Source organism: Condylostylus longicornis, unplaced genomic scaffold, assembly GCF_029603195.1.
Source record: "Condylostylus longicornis isolate FDR11 unplaced genomic scaffold, ASM2960319v2 ptg000048l, whole genome shotgun sequence".
Taxonomy (NCBI): domain Eukaryota; kingdom Metazoa; phylum Arthropoda; class Insecta; order Diptera; family Dolichopodidae; genus Condylostylus; species Condylostylus longicornis.
The window spans coordinates 12,221,899-12,247,117 of record NW_026578017.1 but is presented as its reverse complement, the minus strand read 5'-3'; the positions used below and the strand labels follow the sequence as shown (position 1 = coordinate 12,247,117).

At 23.0% G+C, this 25,219-nt stretch overlaps 1 protein-coding gene across 2 annotated transcripts in view; it reads left to right on the top strand.

Moving 5' to 3' along the window:
* The first annotated feature begins 15,383 nt into the window (after nucleotides 1–15,383).
* Nucleotides 15,384–25,219, top strand: part of LOC129610753 (zinc finger protein 608) — a 29,784-nt gene continuing 19,948 nt past the window's right edge. Inside the window, exon 1 of one of the 2 annotated variants that reach the window (XM_055523442.1) lies at nucleotides 15,384–15,484. The gene's annotated coding sequence lies outside the window, so the exon portion shown is untranslated. Of the gene's footprint in view, nucleotides 15,494–25,219 lie in introns of both variants that reach the window. The other variant, XM_055523443.1, reaches the window with a different exon arrangement.

The window sequence follows — 25,219 nt, the reverse complement described above, 5'->3', positions numbered from 1 at the left end:
ATCAAGATTATAAAACTTGTAAAATTATTTATTTATTTATTTATAATAGCTAAATGAATATAAAAATAAAACAGAAATGTTTATTACAAAAAACCAATATAAAATTGAAATAAAAAAAAGAAAGTCTGTTTTGTCTTTAATGATGCCCATGAGAGAAATTATGTCATGCTGTAAGATAAAATTTATGATGTGGTTGAGATTTTCTTTTTTTATTTTTATGGTTAACCATTCGTCGCTAAACATTAAAATTAAATTATTTTACATTTGGGGTAAAATGCAATTCAAATAGAGAAAAAATACTAAATTTAACAAAAAAAATGTTTTATAATTTTTTGTATTGCAATTTTCGATAGATTTTCCTCAAATAAATGTAAGATTTAAATATCAACTTCATCTTCTCTTATATTTTTTATACGGCAATTTTATTAAAAACTTTTATCTCTGTAAAATACCCATGTAAATACAGATTTTTTCTAAGCAAACTACACTCAACACAAAATTAGCTCTCAGGCTAATTATATACTCATTATAATGTATGTATGTGGGATGTAAATCTGCATTTCATATTAATTTTGTTGCTACTGCATAAATGTAAATTCAAGTCTCTCAAAAAAAAAAAAATAATAAAATTTCTCAATATTAATCTTCGTATTTTTTAAAGAGAAAAAAATAATACTCTCTTTATAATATTTTCCTCATCTATACAATAACGTTGTTTTCTATTAATAACCATAAATTCTGTGTTTATAAATAAAACTGACTATTTGAGCATTAATTTAAGGATTAATACTCGTATTAATATTTCAAGAGATTAACAGTTAATTAATTATTTATCAATAATCATAATCATAACAAATTATAATAGCAATCACTTTTGATTTCTCTTTTTTTTTATTACTGGATTTTTAGTAAAAAATAAAGTACTTCATTTAAAAACAAATTTCATCCTATAGAAGAATGCCAGTTTGTATGTATGTACATATTATTTTGTATTATATTGGCTTAATCTATATAATTTGTAAAGTAAATGTGTAAAACATGAGAATAAAATTAAATATTGAAATTCAATTGTGATAATAGGACAAAAAATATTACTAAATTCAATAAAATAGCTGAAAAACTATATAAAATAATATTATTAACTAAATAGAACAAGAAATTCTATAATAAGTATTACATACTAGGCCCATCCTTAATAAATTACATATTAGGCCTATCCCAAATAAATTGTGCATAATAAATTTTGCCGAACTTTATCATGCTGAATGCAAGATTAGTTATAGAATTAAAGACTTAAATTGTACTTTCAGCTTTTTGTTTTGCAATGTACCTAACATGTTATAATGTTAATTTCTCTGTAAATAGAAAGAAAAAAATTCTCGGAAAACACTTAATCGAAAAAATTGGAAAAAATTTTATTTTTTTAAATTTACCTATTTTCCTAACTTTCCAGCCGCCCCTGTTCTTGAGAACATACTTGGGGAAGCGATCACCCAAACGTCAAGCACTAGGCCAGCAAAAGGCCGGTCGGCATCCTTCCATAGTATACCCAGCCCCCTATATCCATTGAAGTTTTTTGCACATATTCCAAAATATTTTTAGTTTTCTAATTTCTAAAATCAACGTGAGTTTAAATTTTTAAATTGGTCTTAATTAAAAATTTTTGTTTTATAATTTTTTGTTTCCCTTTTATTTATTGCTTTTTTTTGCATCAGAAGTAATATTGTCTACCTTGTCAGTTTTTGTTCAAATTTTTTCATATTTACGGGATTAAATTGCATTATTCATTTAAAACGTTAAATAATCTCGAATTCAAGTACCATTGATATCCCAAAAGTTTTACCGTGTTGCAATGGTCAATTATAGTTTTATAATGGTTAGTTTTAAAATTTTTTCCAAATTAATGGTGTTGTGATTCTATTCCGAAATCTACATTTAAAACAATTTTTTTGTTATTAATCGTTTTTTTAAATAATAAAACTCTTTCACATGCATTCAAATTAATTTTTTTTTTATTTAATTAATTCTTTTCTTTCATTTTTTATTTAAGAAAAAACATTACTATATAAAATACAAAATGAAAGGGAAACTTTTCAAATATTTAGATTCTACAGTTGAATAAAACATGAAAAGTTGTAAGTACCTTACATAAATTAATAAATTCTTTTTACAAATGCACACATACTAAGTTATAGAAAAATTAAATTGTCGTATGCTGAATCTGGATATAGTAGATGTATATATACTTTAATTTATATTTGTGTATTTATGTATGTATGTGCATACGCCATGAAATGAATGCATAAATTTTCATTTTAAACGAACAAAAATTTACAAATCAACTTATCAAATTTAAGTAAATTAAAAAATAACTTGAAAGTTTTCAAACAAACTTCAATTTTATAATTCTCTTTTTTTTTATAGCTACTATTCATTCAGTTTTTTCTTGCTCTTCTTATATAATTTTGTATATGTATCTACATATATTAAATCATAAGTTTTCTATTAGTTTTTTAATATTTTAACAAATTTCTTTTTCCCCCTAAATTTCAAAAATGTAAAGTCATTCATTCATTCTGTAGTAAATTTGTTATGTTTATGTATGATTGTATTTTAAAAAAAATTGTACAGATACCAAAATCTCAAACTAACACATAATTTATATATTGTATATATATATTCATATATAGAAAGATGGTTGAGTTTAAAGAAATGAAAACTTTTTCTAAGAGTTCTTGTTTTTATAAAACTTTTTCTTCATTTCCCAAACTATGGAGTCAAAAATAAAAACTACAAAAGCGATTTTTCCCCCCAAAAAACATAAGGATAATAGAATAGAGATATTTAGAATTTAAAAAGGAATAATAAAATATAAAATAATTTTTAGTTCGAAGTTAACAAAATAACCAAGAGAAAAACAAATTTCAAGAACAAGAAAATAAAATCGTAAATGTCTGCGAACATGAAAATTTTAAAAATCACTTTTCTACGCGACCAGTTAACAGAAGTTTTAAGAAGCGAGAAAAAATGTATTTAAAGGGAATAAAAATAAGAGAACACTTTTACTTCTATAATAAGGTTCTGAGAGAAAAAAAAAAGTATACACACATATTTCATGTCATGTGTCTGATTTATACTTAAAATCAATTTTTAGTGATTTTTACAATGCACAAGCAGTTTCTATATATACATACATATATAATATAATTACATAATATATGAATTTAAATGGGTGTATATGAACACACGTTATTCTAAGACGAGAGTGCAACATAGAGTAAATTTATTTCTCAACATAAGCTTAAATTCTCCAAGATTTTTAAATGTTTTTTACTTAAATAAATAAGAGTATTCTCACTGTTTATACAAATTAAATTGGCTGTCCCTGTTACATACAAATTGATTGCTTTTATATTTTCATATATCGTAAGTTTAAAATAAAAATTTCATATTTATAATTAAAAATTAAGTAGCTAATAATTTAAAATTTTACAAATTAGATAAGCAGTTACCAAGTATTTTATAGCATTACAAAATTATAAATTAAGATTATTTCAATAAGATTATGTCAATTATACCCGCAAGCAATTGTCACGATTGTTGAGGTCACTATAATTATGTAACTGGAAGAGTTGTCTCTGTATAACATGAAATCTTACAACAAGACATCGTTGAAATTAAAAGGATTAACATTGCAATTTCATTAAACTTCTCTAAATTTAAAACCAAATTAATATTAATAATAAAACTCTGAATTCTAAATTGTAAACAAAAAACCATGGAATAACTTAATCCCTAAATTTAAAGAATAAATCAATACTCTTTATAATTTGTTCTTATAATTACCTTATAATATGGAGGGTTTAAAATCAAAATTTCTCAAATATTTTAAAGTTAATCTCCTTTTTATAACCCCAGTGAAATCCCATTAGATGTTTGGAAAAAAATCAAGCCAAAAAACTGAAAATACTCTAAAATAAACTTCAAAAAGATTGTCTTTTTTATTTTTAGTGCACATATATGTGTTCCGACTACGAACTAAGTAAATCTATAAAATGTCAAGAAAAAAAATCATAGTAGTTTTAAATATCCTCATCTTTATATATAGATTTATGTGTTATATATAATACATATAGTACGTGTATGTACACATAAGGCTGTAGATTTGTTTCAATAACACTGAGGAAAACAAAAGGGTCTCGAAAATTTAATAAAGTATAAAGTTTGTACATGAGATACTCTTAACTTTTAGCAATAACAATTGAATGTGATTTGCCATGAAATATAGTAAAAATGGAGGAGAGAGTGTATAGGGAGTTAAACGATGAATCCAAAAAGATTCGTATTATGTGAGTATGCATGCATGTATGAATGTGCAATATATCGACCACCATAACCAATACAGATTTTTTTGTATTTTTTTGTAAACGAAGTCCTTTAACTTTTTTACGTCGTTTTCTACTACAATAAAACTTGTACGTTCATAGATTCTTCTCTACTATGTGTAGTTATAAACATGTTGTATGTTTGTATGTATGTAGATATCAGTTATCTTTTTACATAATAAATTTGAGTGCTTTTAACTTTACAACTTGGTAACAATTTTTTGTATTTTTGTTTTATTTGAATTCAATGTAACTGCATTTTTCTTTTTATTTTAGATTTTTTTTTGTTTTACTTAATTGTTTTTCTGTTTTCTGTTGTTAAAGGATCATACTGTATATCATACTGTATATTGTTTAAACTCTTGTATACATACTTAAATTTCATTCTATAAAAGCATTCATGTTAACAATCATACACACTTGAACATCTATGGATAGTAATATTACGATACTTTTTTAAAGTTTGTCTATTTTGTGTATTTTTTATTTGAATCAAAATAACAATAAAAAAAAAAAGCAACTCAATATCCTTTTATTCCTTTTTGTTTTAATACTTCATTTTTTGTTGTTCTTTTTTATTTTTCGTTTAAAAATTTTTATTGTTTTTAAACTTTTTTTCTCATTTTTTTTTTGCTTTTCAATTCATTTCAAATAGTTATACATACATATACTTCTTCCCATTCCATTCCCTCTCGCCCTTTACGATTTTGAAGGCACTATCATAACACTCTTGCCTTTATCATACAATATGTCCGATTCATACATAATATTATGTATTTGTATATAACAATTACAATTATGTATGATATAGCATGTGTATTATATTGTGTATAATAAAATAAAATTGTTATACACATTTAGATACTTCATATATTATATAAGTTGTAAAAAGAGTAGAATGAAAAGTGTGGCGTTTCGATATGATGGTGATGTTCTGTAATAGTATGTATGTACACGGGATGTATAGATCAAAAAAAAAAAAAATTGAAAAAATGAGATGTTTTTTTTTTCATAAAAGATTTTACAATAGTTTTAAATAGTTTCCGAGATGTATGATCGGAATATGAACCAATATACATATTGTGTTGTTATATTGATATTTATAACGTAAATACAAGTATGGAAAATTGAAAATTAAAAATAAATCTTTTTATATATAGGATTTGAATCTGTTTGCTATTTGATATGCCAATAATGAATGCAATGGATTTAGAATGTAATTTTAGTTTTGTTTAATTGCTAAATAAACTTTTAGTAAGCTGTATACAATTAACAAAACTTTTATATGTGCAATATATGAGGTCCAGAATTGATAATACATAATAGTTTGATTTTGAATCGGTTAATATTAAATAATATTTAAAGTAAACACAAGTTCAAGCAGTGACTATACATTGTCAAATTTAGCAAGATCAATTAGCTCAATTACATCTTCCAATTGTATTATTAGTTTATTACCAATTGCGTTATACAAGAACGGTCTATGAATTTAAAAGTCATGTTTCAATTATTCAACTTAATTTCACAAATCGTTTATGATGTACGTAAATACTTGTAGGATGCTAAATTTTTTGAATTAAAATAATATAAAAAAGTTGTAATTATTACAGCTTAACTTTTATACATTTATACTTATTATATTATTTTGTACTTTATATAATAATCAGAACCCCCAAGTATAATAATCTAAAAAAAAAAAAAATCTTAATTTTCAAAAAAGAAGGAAAACGAAAAAAACTTTCAATTATACAAAACTATACCCAACAATTCATTATTGTGTAAATGTTATTAAATTGTACAGAAAAACTATTCTAATTATGAATCCATATGTTATTCTCTATATATATACACTTTATATATATGAAAATATGTTATACAATGTGAACATATATTTATGTATATACAATACAGGAAAAAGCAATCAGAACACAATAAAAATTATACAACAAAAAAAAAGAAAAATAAAAAGTTACAAAGTGGATAAAAGTTTTATAAAAATACGTGAAACAAAATTTAAACGAGATCTGAATTTTTGTTTTTTTTTTTTTCTGTGTATGTACTCTTGTATTCGATGCATGCCATTGTACAATGACATAATACTAAATGTATGCATGGTTAAATGTATAAAGTTATCGATTCTATTAAAAAGAATGTAAGGATTTCATTTAAAATTTTAGAATGTTAAAATGAACACAAGGGACGAGTGAAAAAAAAAAAATAAAATCTTCTCATATTACAAATTAACACAAACATATTTACAAATTTGTGTAAGTATGTATGCATATTATGTTGCATACTAAATAGCGTTGATTTTATGAGTTTAAATGTATAACAAAATTTTGATAATTTTTTCTAAATTTTTTGGGATTAGAAGACCTTTACTATAAAATTCTTAATAATAATTTGCATAAAAATATTACTTAAAAATTAATGTAAGCATTTTGCCGTTTAAAATAAAAATTTTAACATTTAAACTAAAAATTTATCTTAATTTGAAGGGCCCCTTGAACACTAAAAAGAAAATTGCTTTATTCTATTAAAAATTCATTGTGTGTAAAAAAATTTTGTAACTACATAATAAACTTGTATATATTCAATATATATTGAGAAAATATATACTATGGAAATTAAGGCGCATGTGCCATTATATGTAGACGTTCATACACATACATACAAGAGAAAAAATCAAATAAAATTTTTAACATAAAAAATATATCCTTTGCATTCTTGTATATAACTTGGTATTTTTTTTTCTCCGACTATAGTTAAAATATCAAAGACTGTATTTAGTTTACAATTCATTTACTGTGGTGTATTAAAAATATAAAAACTCAATCTAACAACATGTTCATTTATTATGTATATACCTACATATATTCATACATATAACGACACATATAGTGTATACATATATATTAAGAGTATATAACTAAATCAAAAAGATTGCTCTTTTACATTATTTTATAACAGTAATAAAAACAAAAAGGGGCTGTTGTGTTTTCTCTTTAATCATATTTATAAACTTGTGAGATTTGAAAAACATGTTTAAAATATAAACATACATACATACATTTAGATTCCTATATATAAATAAACTATTTCCGAGCGGAATAAATTAATGCATTTTGATTAAGTTATACAAGAGTTATTTAATTCACTTTCTCAATATTATATTTTGTATGCTTTCAACATTATATTAGAGGCAAGTTAATAATATGCATTTGCATGTACATGTGTATATGTATATCTTTTACACATAATATTATCATTTTACATGTGTTATACATACTTATCGTACATTAAATTTAGCCTATAGCAAAATATTATTTTGTAAAAGAGATAATATTAAAGATTATTAATTTTAAAGTAAAATAAGAACATTTATATGTGTATTAATTCTATTATTCTGTTATAAAATATCCTATTATATTCTGTATTATTGAAATTAATACAAAAAGAGTATAAAAAACACTATGTTATCCTCAATTTTAAAGAGCATAAATGTTAATATACTCATATTTCTTGCTAAGAACAGTATATAAAGAACAGTAATGCTCTTTAACTTGTATAATGTAATTAATAATCAAACATTGTTATTATAGTGTTAAAAATATTCAATTAATGCAACAAAACTAAAAAGAATTACAAATTTTCTGTGAATTTATTTAAGAATTTTAAAATTGGTAAGGTCGCAGAATATTTTTTGTTTTAATTATATAATTTTATTTAAAATATTTATATTTTGTGTAATTCAGAACTTTTTTATTCAGACAAAAAAATTTCTTATTCTAATGGCATCCAATTCTCTTCATAATTAAAAATAAATTAAGCTATTCCCAAATAGAGTTATATTAGACATACATACATATATACGGAAGGACAGTGACAATTTTATTCTTATTTATCGAGTTCATGTAAAACCATCAAATTTCTACTATGTTGTTTTTTTAGTATTACAATTAAACTATTTTTGATTGTTGTTACAACATTTTTGTCGTCATCAAACTTAAAAATATTTTAGTGTTACAGAAATCTTAGTTATTAGCACTTTGTCTATAAATTATGCGAAATATTAAATAAGTTTAAATTAAATGTAAGCTGATAAAAATCTAATTTTCTAAATTCAAAAAATTATTTTATAAATTGAAAAATTTTTAAAATATAAAGAAAATACAAAATGTTATGAAATTTTCAAATACAATGATGAAATTTTTATTTTAACACTATTTAGAAGAACAATAGCTAAAAGCCCTTATATACATTTTATATATTTAAGAAAAATTTCATTAATTTAGGTAAAAGTGCACCAATGTTCTAGTAATTTTTAGTACATTTGTAAATATGAGATTTTTACAGTCTGTTCAACACATAAATTTCACTGTGCCAATAAGCTTAATTCAAAATGATGACTAAAAATTTATTAAAGCACCCTTCATAATCGCATTACTGTTCATCACACCTCTTATATGCTGTAAGAAAACGAGTAAGTTATCACTTCTCTTAATTCCTGTAAAATATCTTCCAAGTATATTCATTATTATTATATTAACAAGAATTATTTTCCCCATCAAATATTTCTTCATATATAAAAGAAATGCACAAATTGTTCCTTTCAGCAATTTTGTACAAAAATTTTTTTCAAATACGATTCATTCCCTTCTTCATCGCATCCCTTCAAATCATTACCCATGACCCATCACTTCATTTTATATACAATACATATTTTGTTTCCTATACAAACCTTTATTATTTTTAAGAAGAAGTTGTATAATTATCTACCATCAACAATAATAATATTTAAAGGAAATGTACTCAATTCTTTGTTCAGAAAAATTGATTTCCACTAAATTAGTTTTCTTTTGTTTTTGTTTTTTCTTTCAATTTTCTATTGCAAAGAAATAAATTGAAATTATTTGAAATATCTTCCAATTTTAAACGTTGATTTTCATTTTACATTGTATGCTTATCATGTACTACATCTTACATACATAAATATAATAAAGGAAAATTTTATATTGCAACAGGGAAGGGAAAAAGAATCTAGCTATAGTACATAAAACTGGTTGAAATAATTTATGTTTTATTAATGACTTTATTGAATTTTTACTTTTTTTATTTTTTTTTGGTTTTAATGGTTGATAGTATTGAAATTTATATAGAGATATCAAATTTAAGCATTTATTATAAGTCTCAAGAGTGAATTTTACTAATTGTATTTCTATTGTACATGCGTATACACAAATTTTATACAAAAATATAAGTGTATAAACGTTCACATTGTTTGAAAAATCTTCTTAGCTCTATGTTATTATATATAGACGTTTATATATTTTTAAGAAATTTATAATCACATAAATACAAAAGAAAAGCAAAATTTCTATAATCTATATAAGTAAAATGTAAGGTACATAAGTATACAAGTAAAAGAAATAAGAAAATTTAATAAGTTATTGTCAGACCACCTTCGGGTATCTTTATAAAATATCATAAATTTATTGAAGAAAACAGAACATACGCATGTATAAACTGTGTATACATATATATGTGTAAATAATATGAGTAGTAATGTTTTGTAAACTTACATATTAACATTTCCAAAAAAAAAATATAAGATTCATAATTGGGAAATCATTACTTCCCTATTTGAAATAGCATTGCAATGAAGAAGCTATAGTTTTTATACACCAGCTCAGTTCGACATTTTAATAAAATTATCAAATTTCTGAAAATTTAGTGAGTTAGCTATTGAAGATTTATTATCAAATATTGTCAGATTTCAAAAAATTTAATAATATTGGATATTTAGATCACCCGTAAAATTACCTGCATTACAGTTTGTTTAGGCAAAAATTTATAAAAAGGTATACGTGCAAAAATTTCAACTTTAATAGTATATATTGTATTCCTCAAGAGGGCAAATGATTTTAAACAATTTTCCAAAAATATCTAAGACAATCAATGAATTTTCATGAGCTTTTTGGCTTGCTAAATAAATTTACAAATTCTTGAAGGAAATCAGATGCAAATAGATCGGATGCTGACAATGAACCAAATTACAGCAGTTTTAAACTAAATCGGTGCTATTTTGAACAAAAACTTTTGCAACAGTTTCTTTTTATATTTAACAGAAATAAATATATTCGTGTAAAATATATTTCCACCAATAAAAATCAATTTATTGAATATTGAAAACATCTTAAAACAAAAAGATAAAAATATAAAATTCATTCTCTGATCAAAACATTTTTATTTTTATTGCTGCAATTCCAATTAGTTTGACATAATGTACACTTTTAGCATATCTTATTTTAATATTACGTGCACCATGGGCATAAACATAATATTGTATACATATTTGCCATCAGAACAAAATTATATATGTGTGTATTTCTTATTTTAATTATGAGACATTGAATATTTCATCTGTTATAATCATGTTATTAAATCAATTCAGGACCACATACTGAGTGTATTATGCTGTTAAGTATATAAGAAAAGAAACATCATAGTGTTATAAAATAAAGCACAAATTTATTATGTTTTCATATACCTAACCTATATGTAGATAAAAAAAAAGTTGTCTCAAATATTGTCAGCATAGTTATATATATATACAGAGAAATATTAAGATGGAGAATTTGTATTTTGCTTGAATTAAGAGTTATATACTCTCTTATAAATTAATATAAAGTAAAATATATTCGTATGCTTGTATACATGTATACATGTTATAATATGTTAAAGAATAATAAAATTTTAAATTGATTCAATGGAATTTTAAATAAATATTCACAAAACAGAGTTAAAAGAGTTTATTCACTTAATAATTGCTAATTTTAAATTGAATTTTAAGTAGAACTCAGCTATGTAACTATATTATGTTATCCAATATATTACGTATTTTATATTTGCTTGTACATTATTGTGAGCACATATAAGTATTAATAATAATATTTAATTTATATATCAAGTATATAATATGAAATTGCATTTAAATATATATGTAATATATACAAGGGTATTGAAGAATTTCAATTAATTTCTACTTTTGCGGCGATTTTAATTTCTTAAAATATTATATTTTAATTGAAATTATATTTGGTAAATTTGTATACTGTGCGTTTGTGTATGGTTAAGTATTGCATACTACTCGTAAATAATAATAGTACTTGATAGATTAATTTAATTATATTGAAAGCATTATCTTTCATCTTTATATCTGAATCTTAACATAAAATCTCAATTTAATGTTAGGTTATCGAAAATTGAATAATATTTCCACATTCCAGTGTATTTCAAAATTATAATACAAATTTATTAAACAGAATAAGGACAAAAACCAAATAAAAATGGCACATTAAATGTGAACCGAATTTATGAAATAGGGAATTGCTAGAACGAAGAGCATATACGCAAGGAATTATTTTAAATAAATGTTTAATAGTGGCAGTTATATGAAAAATTTCATTAAAATTAGTTTTTCAATATACGTTTTTTTCGTTACTTCATTTGGGATTTCGGGAAACCACTTAATTTTTTTAAGTTAAGCTTTAGATTCATAAGCCAATGATTTCTTGTATATTAAATATTTTAGGTCATTGTTAATTAATATATTGCCATTTTATATTAAATATTAATTTTTATAGTGACTTGACCAGGGTTCGTACCTGAAACCATTCGGTTAAAGGACGGGTTTCATAACCACTGCCCCATTAGTCAGACATTACTTTAAAAAATAGTAATTCGAAGGTATTATCCTGTTTAACAAACTGTTTTAATTGAAACTTTTAAAATATGAAAAATTTGAATAAAATTTTTATATTTTCAAGAAAACTGATTTTATATTTTTATTTAATCAAGCTTGAAACTCTATAATATTCGTGATTTGCCTTAATTCCATAAAAGGAGAATGTCAACACAAGCGATTTTGTGAATTTATTAATTTATTTTTAAATAAAATTTATATTACCATAAAGGATTAAAACTTAGATATCAAAAGATGCAATTATGAAAATTATTGTAATGCCAAAAAGTATGCAATCTACTAAATTATTCTCTTTAATTAATAAATTATATAAACTTCCACTATTAAACATGTATGGTAATTATTTGTATACAAACAATTATATTTCATGCAAAACACAAATTTACAATAAAATCCTTGTCATCATATTAATAAATTTTGCTTCATAGTTACATACTTATAAAATTTTCAAATTGCATTCCAAAAACCCATTACTCATTTGTATTAACTATATAAAATATTATTTATAATAAATAAATTTATTGTTTAAATTATAATATTTTTAAAATTTAAAAAAATAAACCATAGACAAAATAATCAAAGCAAAAATATCATTTTTATTTAAAAATGAAAGGAAAAAAATATTTATTGAGCGCAATTCTATTTTATCTACAGATACAATAATAAAGTTGTTTTAAAATTTTTTATATATATACAAATAATGTACATACATAAATACTGTACATATTTATTATTGCAATTTCGGTTTTTCTACATGACATATTTTATCAAATTTATAATTCACATAAATTATATGAGTATAACTATATTAAAATGTATATAATTGCTACTATATGGTACATATATGTGTATAATAGTTTTAAATTACAAACTCAATATCAATTTAAATGTTCAGATTATTGTGTAAATAATTGCATGTAAAATTTGCAATTCAATTTTTATATTTTGATGTCAAATACGATGATTTTTAATTTCAATAAAATTCTATTTTACAAAAATATACAATCATTATACATATACATAAATCAATTTCTTTGAATACTTTGTATAATAATGTATGGCTGTTTAATGTGTATATATGTGGATATATTATGTGTGTGTCTCAGTTTGCAGTGGTTATTTTACAGTAAAAAATGTAGTTTTTCTTTTTGAAATTATTGATTGGTTCTTAAATCATAACCGCACAATCCTGTGACGAATTTTACTTATATTAAAAGATTTATTACATACATATAATAAAATTAATTCTCATTTCTTAACATTTTTATTTAACAATAGCAATTTTATTTAACAGTATATAACATGGTCAAATAATACTAGTATTTGAGATATGAGCGGGCGCGTTTCAATGTTATAGCGCTTTTAATAAAAAAAACAATAAGTTTTAATTTAGAATTTAAAAAAGAAAAAATTTACATCTGAGTAAAAGTAATTTTGTGTAAAAGTTTGTACTTGCAAAATTTATGCTATATTAGTGCTAACGTTCACATGCCACTTAAATTTCAAATACATATGTACATAAATCATAAAATTACTAGTAATCTATATAGCAAAAATACATTACCCGAGTTTCGAACCAAAAATTTCAAACCAATGCATAAGTATAATGTAAAATTCAACTTGTACAACCGTAAAATTTTTAAACAGAAGCTTGATTTACATTTTGATTTTTATAAGCAGCTTATAAACACTTTAAAAATTAACTAGCTCTTTAAAAATTAATTCGCACCTTAACAAGTTGTGAACACTTTAAAAACACATAAAATATTTGATTTCATAGTTCAGATTTAAAGCTAGAAATTACTCTCTCGAAAAAACCCACAACTATACTTTTCTAAATAAAATTTTGAAGCCATCTACCGGTATAAACAAACTCTTCTTAACTATACTCTTCTGAAACACGTCTTTGTATAGGTTATAGTTGGAAGTTTTATGTACCTGAATGTTGAACACCCTCAAATGGAACATTCTAATTAGTATGAGATATATTACTTTTATATACAACTTTTCAAAAGAAAATAGTTAATAATTCAACCTGCTTTTTATGTAAAAGAATTCAATTACATTATAATGTTATGAAAACGATGATATTTAACATTTTTTACCATTTGTTTAGCAGGTTTCAACATTCAACACCGAAAATTATTATTGTACTCGTATTTATAATGTAAACAATAAACAGTCAGTCATTTTATCCTTACCTTCCCATATTCAATATTAAAATATACTATTATTTTTGATTGTATAATATGTATTATAATTCCTCGTATAATATAAATTATTCATACATAATTTAATATGTGAATGTGTACAAAATAATATTATCATTATCCATTTATATATTTTTACAAATTAATGTTAAATATAACGTTGACATTTATATAAGTTTATGTCATTATGTTTTATTTACGTCATTCAAATATTTTACAAATTTATTTATTCATTTTGTATACCTATACTTACATATATACATGTAGAAATGAAAAAATAATTGAATAAATTAAATTAAATATACTTTTGGTCTGATTACATTTTATTTTATACAAAATAATTTATCATGTGGCTTGAGGTATTTTAAAATGGAAGTGATTTTAAAAATTTTTTTATTAAAATATCAACTTAATTTTTTTGTTTTTTTGCTCTGTTGATATTATTAGATTTAAAATATTGTATATAATTAAATAAATCTTAGTCTTTCCAGTTCATATATGGCAATTTTTTGGCCAAATGCAAAAATTCAATGATTGTTATTTATACAAATTTGTTATTATCTGTACGTGTGTCTAAAGGAATTTTTTATGCTAATATCAAAATTTAAAAGTAATAGATATTTATATAACTCTATTTCCATTTAGAGAGCAGGGGCCTTGCTATATGTAATTCGATTCTCGCGTTCGGAGAAATGGTAAAGTAACAACAATGAATTTTCCATTTCTGCACTTACTAAAAGCGAACTACATAATAAGGCCCCAGTTTCTTATAGTAAAGAATTTAACGTTGAAGAACAAAAATACTCTTTTGAAACCTGATTGAAAATTTGTATTTTAATTTATATTGAATTAACATCTATAAAATTTAAGCAAATAATGTAGAAACTATAAATTTTAATTATCTAATTAAATTTTTTATTTAATTTTAATTAACGTTTTCGTTTTTCTTTTTCTTTACAGGTAATATTCAAATCAGGATATTATAATTTCATATTGTGAATTAAAATTCAAAAGAATATGGTATAGACTTTGACAAATTAACATTAAAATGAATTCTAAAAGTTTCAATTATAATTTTTAATTGAAAAGTGATTTGTGATCGAACACGCTGATACTAATCTAAGGTGATTAAGGTATAATTATTAAGTATGAAAAAAAAATTTTTTTTTTAATTATTTTTTATTGCACATTTTTTGCTGAAACGAAAATTTGAAAACACATACACAACAATAGTGACGAGGCAAATTATTTTTATAAGATATATTTATGACTGAAACGAATATTTTTTACATGAAGAAAATAAATTGACAAATATTGGAAGAAGTGGGCCGCAAACGCAATTCTACCGAATAATTAAAAAAAGTGAACAACAATAAAATTTATTAGTATTAAAAGAACCGATTAATCTTTTGTAAAAGTTTAATAATACAATAAGGTAGTGCCGTGAATGCTGTAAAGCCAGACTAATTTTTTTATGTTAGAGAATTATTAGATTTCAATTGATTTTTGGTCAAATATCGAAGGCAACAATGTATGAAGCTATTACGTTTTAAATACATACATTACGTCTCAAATACATACTGATAACTCATAAATATAAAATTAAGGATATATAAAGTTAAACTCGTTGCTTATACTCGTAGCTATTTTAATAAATTGTGTGGGGTTTAAAGTTGAAGTTTTTAAAAAGATTCGTACAAACTTTCTTTTAGGCGTCGTTTACAAATATTTGCATGTTAATTTCTACTAGTTTTTTACAAGAAATAAAAGCAATAATACACAACATGTCTATATAGCAAAAATTGGTAATTATTGGCCATGCATATGTGCATGGAATATATAAGCGATGTATAAAGTTTTGCATATATAACAATTGTTACCCTATTAACACACTACAAATTCTGAAAAAAATTAATATATAATTAATGAATATGTAATTATTTCATATATAACAATTGAAAAAGTTTAATTTTTGTATCACTAAATTATTTTTGTAAATTATGTTTATTGTATTTTTCAAAGTTAAGAGACAAGATTCAAATAAATTTTGATCCATTTTGAAAATTTCCTTCTCATGATCTTATTCATTAAAAATTTAAGTATCGAAATAGAAAATATAAATGAGAAAAGTGCAAAATTTTTAATAAACTTTTTGTTGCAACACAAATTATCAATGAAATAAAAAAGCTAGAACAAAAGTCTCTCTATGTGTCTCTCTATTTTGGATTCAATTATTAAAATTTTTTTGTAATTTTAATTGAACCTTAACAAACGATAAATGGAAAAAAGGATAATTACTAAAAAGAAAATTAAGTAGAAAATTAAAACAACTTGAAAATTAACTTATTGTTATTTTAAATGCAAAACTAAAAAAAAATTTACAAGTACTCGTATTCTATGCCAATATTAATAATAAGTGAATGAAAATATTTTAAGATCTAAGTATAAAATAATTTAAAAGTTTATCATTCCCACTGTTTAAAAGAGAGAGAGAAGAAAAAAAAATGATCACCCTTAATTTACAGAAAACTTTTACAGAACATCAAAGATAATAAAATTCCATATATTAAAAAAAAAAAAAAAAAACAAAAGGAATGCTAAAAATAATTTTTTATCACCGCGTACATTAAAAATTCTTTTAACCAGATTGTTATTTAATAGGTTCAATGTGTACTTACCTACCTACCAAACCTACTACTACCATATATGTACGTAAACGAGTAAGTGGTTGCACTATTCAAGAATCGCACCAGCAATTATGCATTTTCATTTCTTTTTTTTTTCTTTCTTATTTTATAAAAAATATACGAATGTTGTGTGCATTGGTATGTCTTCAATTTTAACGATTTCACTTGCTTCTTTTTTCAGTTCTTTTACAAAAAAAAAAAAAAAATTCTTTTTATACTATTAAATTACTCTTTTTTTTCTGTTTCTTGTTTTTCAATTTCTCGCTTGAATTTTTTTCTTTTTTTTTTTTTATTAGTTAAACGCGACCCATATTAGTCTTCTTAAATGCATGTTGAATATAGCAAGGAAGGTATACAAAGAGTTGAAAAAATAAAACATTAAAGAAAATAAATTAAGAAACAAACAGCAAACATAAAATCACTCTTCAACTTTGGAAAAAAATATAAAAAAGAAAAAATTATAAATTCAAAAATTATCTTTGAAAAAATTTTCTGTATAGCCTTTTTTTCCCTTCTTAACATTTTTCCAACATAAGTGAAGAAAGAAATGTGCTTATTAGTTTCATTCACCCTTTCCGTCAGTATTTCTGTTGGTTTACCTTCAGTTTAAATACTTCTACACTCTTAAAGATAAAAAGCTTAAATTGTGTGCACAAGTACACATTGCTAAGAAACTTATTTTTGTGGAAGAAAATTTTTTCTATTATCCTCACTCTAAAAGTTATTCCACCTAAAAACTCTAAAAATACAAATTTTTTGAAACCACAACCATTTTTTTAAAATTTACCTATAATAAACCGTTGAATTCGACCATTATGTTGACGCTTCCTTTAATATTTGTTTTTTTTTCTCCTATAAATATGCAATATTGTTTTTTATATAGTATACAGTCAAACACGCTTAATATCAACCCTGTGTAATATCACAACTTGTTTAAATTCACAAAATTTTTTGACAAAAAAAATTGCTATATATTTTGACATATATTTGAACTCGCTTAATAGAAAACTCTTGTAAAAGAAACTCTCTTAAAATCACGTAATTCTCAACAACAAAATGTCTAATTTCATTCAATTTTGCTCGCTTGAAATCACATTACGAGTATCATAAATCACAAAATATAAATTTGGTAAGAAAATATTACAAAAAAAAATCCAGAGAAACTTTCTTGTTTTTTTTAAACAAAAAATGTAAATCTTTTTGTTTACGACATCTGTTGGCAAATGTTTTTTACAAAACTATTGAATGTAAACACATGCACCCGTTGAAATGGTTGTTAATGAAACTCGGTGAAATGGCAAGTTGGGAAATTTTATAATATTTGTATAAAATTTTTGTTATTTAAAAACATTTTCAGCTTTTTTAAGGAAGTACATAAAAATCTCGCTTAATTTCAAAACTCGTTTATAATCACAAAATCTTGGACATTTTTCCATGTTATATTAGGCGTGTTCGACTGTAATATAATTTTGGTAGCTATTTTCTTTCGTTCAAAAGGAATAGTGCTACTTTACAAACTATTTGTTTGATCCAAATTTATTTTATCTCTTTTTTTTTTTTGATTTTTTTATGTAATTTCAAAACTCATTTAAGATTATTATAGTCATTCTTTATTATGTTTATTTTTATACTTCTGCAGTAGATTCTTCTATATTCCTTTGCCATGTATGTAGTCTTTTTTTTATATTTATAGAAAACATAAGTTCTTGTTCTCTCTTTCAACTTATACTCAATTCATTTTCTTTTCTTGTCGATACCAAATTTCATTTAAATTGCATACTTAATGGTACATACATACATGTCTTTTTTTCGTATTTCTTTTGAAATGAAAATTCTCCTTTCATGTATTCACTCGTCGTTGTATTCATTCTGATTTCTGATTGTCATTTAAGATTATTTTTTGCTTTACTGAACGCAATTTATTGCATAAAGGTGCGTATATACATACATATAACATGTAGATGCATTTGTATATTTGTTTATTTGTATCATACATATATTTTAAGTATAATGATAAGTATAATTAGATAGAATTGTGTTCGCTTTACCATTTAAATTAATATGATGTTTGTGATATTTTATATTGTGTGTCTTTGATCAGAACTATTTCAAGTCCCAATTAGAATATTTTACGGGCGAGGGATTTAAATGATTGTTATTTGATTATTTTTTTATTTAAGGTTTTGGGGTGCAAATTTGTAGAATTTTGTTTCGTATTGGAACCCTTTTAGCTATTTCAAATAAATTATAACATGCAAAACCGATAAAGATTTTTGCTCAAAAATGATTTAAAATTATTTTTTCCAAATTATAGCAAATATATTTAAAATAACCGGTCAGGCTTCTATCTCGAAGTAATGCCAAAGAATGAACCTTAGTTTCTTTTCTTTTATTCGTCTCATCAAAATGTTTTCTGCTCTCATAAAAATAGCTTAGATTTCAGGGGAATAGTTATTATTTAATCTACTTGCCAAAACGTAACCAGTTCTTATAAAATCCTGAATTAATTTATGCTCATCGTTTTCAAAATCAATAAATAATAGAAATCTAGCAATAAAGACCAATTGTTTTTTTAAAATTAGACTTAGGTTTGTCCCTATACAAGAAACTGCTATTATACACTTAGATATATATAAATACATATATATGTATGTATATATAAAAATATCGTAATTACCTTTGCGTTAAAATGTAAACGTCGGCACAAAAAAATTCTGATGCGTGATATTTTTAGTGAAAATGAAATAAAAGGAAAAAGGTCCAAACCATTCACTTCTCTTTTCTTTATTTTTTTTTGCCTTTATTCATTTATCTATATAATATCCCATTCAACAGAATCTGTACAGTGGATTTACGTAGATTTTTATAAACATGAGGCTTAAATTTCAATTCAGGATGCCTTGCATTTATTATATTAATGCGTGTGTATGTGCATGTACTTTTTACACTCTTATATAGAAACAATGAAGACACTTTATTTTTTTTCTCTCTATTTTATGAGATTAATGTTTTTTTAGACAAAGATTAATTTTCTATAAAGATAAAGAAAAATTTTAACAAAAAAAAAATATATGTAGAGTTGAATTTATTGAAAGTGCACTCAGATTTCAAAATACAGCTTAGCCTTAAAAATTATAAAAAAAAACTCACAAACAATATAAAGAACACAAAAAAGATTGTGGTGTTGAAAATTTCATATAATTATAATTTGTTAAATTTAAAGAAATTATCAAATAATCGTAAATATTACACACACACTTAATATTTTTTTCCTCTAAAAATTTTATTTATGCGGAAATTAAATTCTTATTATCGCTTATAAATTTCACTATCGTAAGTGGTCGTAATACTTTACAAATTTTTGTTTACATTCAATTTGAGATACCAAAAGCATCTTGAACTTCTATGCACATAGTTCCATTAATATTTTTTTTAATGTAATTTTTGTTTCCTGTTTGGCAGTTTAATAACCATATCTCAATTCAATCAAAATTGCTTATAAGGACCGCACATACCAAAAAACGGAGGTCAATGATTTCATTTTTAAACTAAAATATTTGTTTTTTCTCTTTAATTTGTAATCAATTGCATTTTAATTGCTGTTTAATTATTTTGTTAAAAATTTTACAAAATCAAGAAAAAAAATAAATGTTCACTTTTTAAATTTTCACTATTTGTGAGGCGGTTCTAGATATAACAAAAATAATAGACACATTATGACCGTTCTGAAGATTTTCAACCAGAAGCATTTAAGTAAACTGTAAATTTTTTTATTGTCGAAATAGTTATTCCTGGAAAAATTTTTTTATATAATTGATGAAGAGTGCTTTATTGCCTTTATTATTAAAATTAGCGAAATTTCAATTTTCGACTTCTTATTTTTTTGAAACGGTAAACTGTTTGCAAATTTTTATGAAAATAGTTCTTTGCTTAAAATATTTTCTGATAAAAAATCCATAATTATTTATCTTAACGGTTTCAGTCAGGCGCCGAATTCGACTATGAATTATGTTAAAGCTTGTGGTTTTGGTTGCCGCCCTAAAAGTATGCAATAATTATTGCACATTTTCGTCCGTACATATTTGCTTAAGAGAAATTTACGAACTATTGGGCTTGATCCAAATTTATTTTATAATGATACCGGTTGTTATTGTTCCCTCTACCAAAACTAAATTTTGTAATAGTTTAGAAATTTTGTTTAAAAATTTTGGAAACATGTAATTAATAAGTTTTAAGAATATGAAACAAAATTAAATTTGGAAAATCAAAATACTTAAAAGTATACATGAAAATGTTAAAATGGGCGATTGAAATTCTGAAATATTACCTACAGTCAATATTTTTGACATTGCTTTTGCAAATTTCACTTGACTGATTGATTCACTTGATATTTCATACAAATTTTCTCTTTCTTTTCTCACATTCTCTTCGAAATTGATAGAATGCGATTCCCATTTTTCTTGCTGCAGTGACAACGCTTTTAAATATTGTAATGTAATGTCATGAACCAAAAACGTAGAAAAAAATATAGAATCTTCTTTACTATTTAGTAATACACACATGCATGCATGTATATATAGGATACACTTGCTCCTCATAAATAAAATATAAAATTGATATAAATGTTACCTTACTTCTTTCTTATATCTTCTCAATCTTATCTTATATATGTATGTAGAATTAAAAGATAGCGTGCAGAATTATTATTAAAATTGTATAAAATTATATACATGTATACGTACATATGAACGTAATTATTCTATATCATATTATTTAAAATAATAATAATAATTATAATTATTATTACATTCAATTTAGTATCTAGGCTCCTGCAGTATACTTGTCTGAAACTATATATGTATATAACACTACTTATAATATAATTTTTTTCTTCTCTCTTATTAAACAATTTCTTGGAAAATAAAAAAGAAATTGATTCTTGCAAGGTGTATAAGTACCTATGTATTATTTTTAAATAATTTAAAAAAAAATATTATAATTTATTACAAATATAATGCAGATGCGTGTTACATGCATTAAAATATTCCATTTTTATGCATTTATTATAATATCTGATAAAACATATGTACATATGTTTAATTTTTTATTTGAACTCTATAAAATTCATAGGTAAGCAAGTGAAACATACAATATACTTGAATACCTTCTTTTATTTTTAATCTATCAATCAAATTAGTATACAAATAACTATAATTTTAACTATGAATTACAGTTTTCAGTATTGCCTCACTTAATATATATAATTAAGCAAAAATTTACATTTATCTCTTAAAATTACAAAGGTTAAAAATAAAATTCTATTATATTTTTTAATTGTTTTATTTAATTATTTTTATTAATTCACTCATTTTCATTTAATAAAAATGAACTTAAGTATAGGAAGTATTAGAATTTTAATCTTTATCATCCTCTTGTTTATATTACTAGTGTACAAATAATTAATTTTGTAACATGCTATATACATAATTACTTAATTACAAGTGTTATTTACACATTTTTTTTTTTTTAGAATTTTTAATGTTTTCCAACAATTTAACGATGCAGTCGTTCGGAAGTTTTTATTCTTTTTGAACAATTTCTTACTTCTAATTTCATGTTCTTTTTAAGAGAGAAGAATAAAAAAATTTTTAGTGAAAATCATGTTACTGGATATTTGAACTACTTTTTCAATTTCATTAAATTAAAAAAGAAGCAAATAACTATGTGAATATATTGACCAACGTTGCACTCTTATTAAAATTTATTAGCCAAATTATGAAAGGAAAACGAGTAATGGAGAGAAATTTTAAATTAATAAAATGGACCTGTAGTTTAAAAAGTTTGACCCAACATTAATGTTTCCACTGACATTGAAATAAGTGACATTAATTCTGACATTGAAATAAGTTACAACTGTCAAAATTTAAACTGGCATTTCTCATAATAATTTAAATCTCAAAATAATTATGATCTTTTGAATATGTTTAGCATTTTGATAATGCTTGATATTGATAGTTTCTAAAAAATATAAAATAGTTATAATTATTAATGTTAAAGATGATGACATTAAATGACACAACACCTTAAATTCAATTAAACAGTTCAATTTAAATATTAAGACAACTTGATTATTTAGAACATTATTTGGGCTTTAATTTATTTTCATCGCAAATTTTTGTTTTTCAATTCAAGAAATATAAAGAATTTCGAAAATTCTGGTTCATACATTCATTAATATTGAAAAACAGATTCCAAAATTTTTTCAATAAAACCTGATAACTAATTTTATTAGCACTCGTATACTATTATAAATAATAAATAATTTTTAAAAAAAGAATATTAAATAATTGAATACTTGAATTAGTAAAAAAAAGAAATCAACACATTTTTAGAACACAATAGCATTTTGTCATTCTTAAATTAATTAATTATTTAATACACACCTACTTTGAAATTTAATCCTATTTTTCTATAATAACTTACTTTAATTAACATGTCAAACATAAATAATCTTAAAAAAATAATCTATAAAAATTAATCGATAAAAACTAATTATAATTTATAATGAGCAATAAAAAAAAATATCAATTTGAATTAATTTGTGTGTGTTTGCTTGTATGTTTGTTATAAAGAATTTCCGTCATAATTATTTGATAAATTTTTAAATTCAAGTATGTACTCTTTTAGATTTTTTTTTTAGATTATCATAAAATATTTTAAGTATACACACTCTTTTTTTTTAAATGAATTGATTTAATAATGCCCAATAAATTTTATAATATTTTTTTTTTATTATTGTTACTCGTATCTACACATAATATGTCAACAATATTATTTTTTATATTTGAATTTGTTATTGATAATTTTAAATTTAATTATATAGAAAAATTTTAAAGACTTTCCTAAAAATTTAATGGAGCATTTAATTGCTTCTACAGAGATAGACACGGTCTGCAAATAAAAAATATTATGCTTTTAAATTAATGGACGAGAATATAAGGATATTAATCAGTTCAAATTCCAATTCCAATTACATTTTACTATAAAAATTGTGGTAGGTACTCGTATATTAGTATAAATATATAAAATATGAGAGCTTTGTAATATCATTATTAATTTTTGAAAGTTATTTAAGAAATTCAGAATTATTAGAAGAATTAAAGAATTCGCTCAAAATTAATATGCATATAAATGTGTGTGAACACTATTGTTATGAACCACGATATAACTTATAAGCTCTGTTAATAAAACTATATTTATATGTTCATATTAATTTTTGGTGAAAATTGTATCAGCAATTATTTGCCAGATTATTGTACATTGCTAAGAACTATTTTCAAAATTAAATTCAATTTACTATTCAAAATAATTTCATTTCTTCTTTTGCTTTTTAAAACAATTGTAAAACCATTTCCAGATATTGTATGGAGAAAAATCAATTATTCATGCTTAAAAAACTTATATTATTAATAATAAATTATATAAAAAAGGAGTTGAAAAATTATTATTTGAACTTTATGAAAAACTCATTCTTTTCATAACTGTTCTTCTTTTTCTCGACGTTATAGTCCTGGGTGAACCATTGCCTCTACAACCAGTTTCTTCCACTCAGATCTCTGCAAGGCCAGACTCTTGTAATTTATTTTATTCATTATTTTAAGATCTACTTCTACTACATCAAGCCATCTTTTTCTTGGACGTCCCCTCTGGTATGCGGTCAAATACTTTTCTTGTTGCCCGATCTTCTGGCATTCTTATGACATGACCAACCCATTGAGTTCTTTGTGACTTGATGAACCGGATGACGGTTTGCTCATGATTATATTTTATTCTGTAGCTACCAGAACCTGTATATATCAGTTTTTATAATCTATACTTAATGTGAATTTTGCTTCGCCTGGCTATAAATACCGACAGCAATGCTAATTTTTATTATGCAAAATTTCTTTTTCACATTAATAGTTATTTATTAAATATTATAGCATAGAAAACATTTAAAAAAATATATTTCTTATACAAAATTGAAAAATCTTTCTTAAAAATCGAAAATATCTAAAAGTGAACCAATTGTAATAAAAGTGTTATAATTACGATCGAATTTCTTTAGAAAGTAAAAAGAGTTTTACAATTACAATCGAAAGTAAGTGTCCTTTATCAATTATTCAAACTAAT